The 2,564-nt window shown below is 32.7% G+C and overlaps 1 long non-coding RNA gene across 1 annotated transcript; it reads left to right on the top strand.

Moving 5' to 3' along the window:
• The first annotated feature begins 376 nt into the window (after nt 1-376).
• On the top strand, nt 377-2,564 carry LOC132050944 (uncharacterized). The gene is made up of 2 exons (XR_009413533.1): nt 377-594; nt 2,301-2,564. It is a non-coding gene; the product is annotated as an uncharacterized LOC132050944 (long non-coding RNA).

Here is a 2,564-nt window from a genome sequence, read left to right as displayed (position 1 = left end):
TACCCCTGTCTTAATGAAAATTCCCAAATCCGTGAAGATGATTTGGTTTCATTTTTTGAACTGGCTCCATTATTGAAACCCGACCCAACTAAATAAAAACCTACGATCCTACAATCCCCTTTAAACATGTAGGCCAGGGTGAAAAAAATGTGATCGTAGGATAGTAGGTTTTTATATAGTTGGGTGGGATTTAAATAATGGAGTGAGTTTAAAAAATGAAACCGGATTATCTTCGCGGATTTGGGAATTTCCGTAACGACGAGGGTATATGTGAAAACTTTGATGATGTGAGGGTATTTTTGGCTTAAAAGTTTGGAGGATATTTTTAGCCCTTTTTTTAAAGTAGAGAGGTATTTTTGACCCTTTGCCCAAATAAAAAATTTGAAGACTGCAAGGGCCAAAAAAAAAAAAAATGCAAGGAGGAAAAATAAAAAATTTCCAAACCTGCAATAACTTCCCACGTCCCAAACCCAGTAATTAACTTTCAGTTTCAATCGTCAAAGCTTCTCTCTATTTCTCTCTATTGAAGTGGTGAAGCAGTAGTGAATAGAAAAAGACAAAAACTGCTAGATGAAGGTATTTCTGATTTGATCGGTAAGACTTCGCCCTCTATTGTGTCTTTGTATATATGTATTTATATATAGAACCCTATTTTCAAAAAAAATTGTTGTTTTATAAACCAAATCCTTAATTCCTCTTTGGGAATTACTTCTTAGTGATATGACTGCGATTAAAACCTTTGATTCTATATTTCTTAGACATTAAGGGTTTTGACAGTCTTCATTCCACTTCTGAAGTTCTCGGATTTGTCTCTTTTTTCTTCTTTTCTTCTCAATGAGTAAGTGTACCATTTTGTATTGTTTGATGGATGACACGTATTGTTTTTTTTTTTTTTTTGGGTGTTTTTGTCGTGTTTCTTTGTTAATTTTGAGGAACTTGATTATTTGATTAAACGCCTCTTTTGAAAATTCTTTGTACATTGGTGTAGGTTCTACTATATGTAACTAAGGTGTTTGATTATATGCCTAAAATAAGTTTTTGTTTCTTTTCCTTTTTCACGCACGAGTGCTATGACTTTCACATCAGTAAGCAATATATCATTATGTTAAAGAATGGCGTTTGAAATAATTCTCAGTTGCTTCCATGTACATTTCGATTGTAATATCGCTGTCTAATACCTTTGTGTTAACAAAAAACCTTAGATAATGAAATTTTACTGACAACAAACTATAAGGAGATATATATCGGGAGTTTTAAACTACTATAATTATATCTCTTCCAAATTGACTCTCTTTTTGTACAATGGTTTGTGTCGTTATCTGGTGATAATTTAGGGAACTTTTTGTCATCTGATGTAATTTAGGCAAATTCTTTGTCAACTTTGACCTGTAAAGATTTAAAAAATTAGCATTCCAATTGCAAAAGCAACAGAGAAAGAAATCATGTTTGGACAACTAAAGACTTAATCTTTAGAGAACACCTCAAACTAGAAGTTGCAGCATGTTAGCCAAGTTAAAGATCACAATATTATCACTCTAAAAGCCCACCATACCTAAAAGCAGTCACTTAAAGCCAGTTTAGAGCCAATAGATAAAGTTATGAGGCTTTAAGAATTAAGAGCTTTGTGAAACTTTAAGGTTGGCCCATCGTATGCTAAGATAGTTGAATAGAAATTCCTCTATATACTTTAATAAGCAATCTTACTGGTTAGAACCTCCCTTACAAAATCTAGAAAATAAGGTCACATCCAACTGATTTAGTTGATGTTTACTAAACTATGGTATACTCCTCAACGAGGACTTCAATTTTCCTAGAGGAGAGTGAAGAGTTTTTCGGTAAAAAGAAAAAAAGAGATTAAAAAGTAATTTGAGTTGCATAATTATTTTTTGGTTACATTTCTAACCGTATCAGTGAAAATTATTCTTATGTGTGTTGTTAAGTCTGTTTGGCAGCTATATTGGTCAAAATAGAAATTTTATCCATGTTAAAGAGCATCTTAAAGTGGGCATCTATGCTGGCGTCTTAAGTTAAAAGTGGAAAGGACAACAAAGGCGACTGTGGATGACAAATTTCCGTTAGTTTCCATGGTAAGTGCCGACTGTTCGACGACTTTTCTTATCCCTATCCGCTATCTCTCTTTTATACCTTCCTCCCCTTTTTCCTCATCGATTTATTATAGAATTGGTTCTTAATGTTACAAGTTAAGATTTCAGATCAATTTTTTTTTCATTAAAATTTATATATTATAGTTGGTACTTTTTAACATTCCTGTTCGCTTCTTTTTAACATTGTTGTTGCAGATCTTCTGAGAATTTGCAAGAGACTTTTCTGGATTTAAAAGAAGGTGAACATACATTAGTCTCGAAGAGAATGAATCTTTTAATGGTACGTGGCTGTGTTTTGGTATTCAAGTATTAATGGCAAGCCAAATTACTTCTGTTGGTGTAATGACAAAATTTATTCACTCAAATCTAGGCTTGAAAGCCACTAAGGATCTAAATTCTCAAATGTAAGCAAAGCATAATGCCTAGACAAAGCACACACTATTCTCTAATTACATTTAA

The sequence above is a fragment of the Lycium ferocissimum genome, chromosome 3, assembly GCF_029784015.1.
Source record: "Lycium ferocissimum isolate CSIRO_LF1 chromosome 3, AGI_CSIRO_Lferr_CH_V1, whole genome shotgun sequence".
In the NCBI taxonomy this organism is placed as follows: Eukaryota; Viridiplantae; Streptophyta; class Magnoliopsida; order Solanales; family Solanaceae; genus Lycium; species Lycium ferocissimum.
The sequence above is the reverse complement of the archived record's forward strand: the minus strand, read 5'-3'. Positions and strand labels throughout refer to the sequence as shown.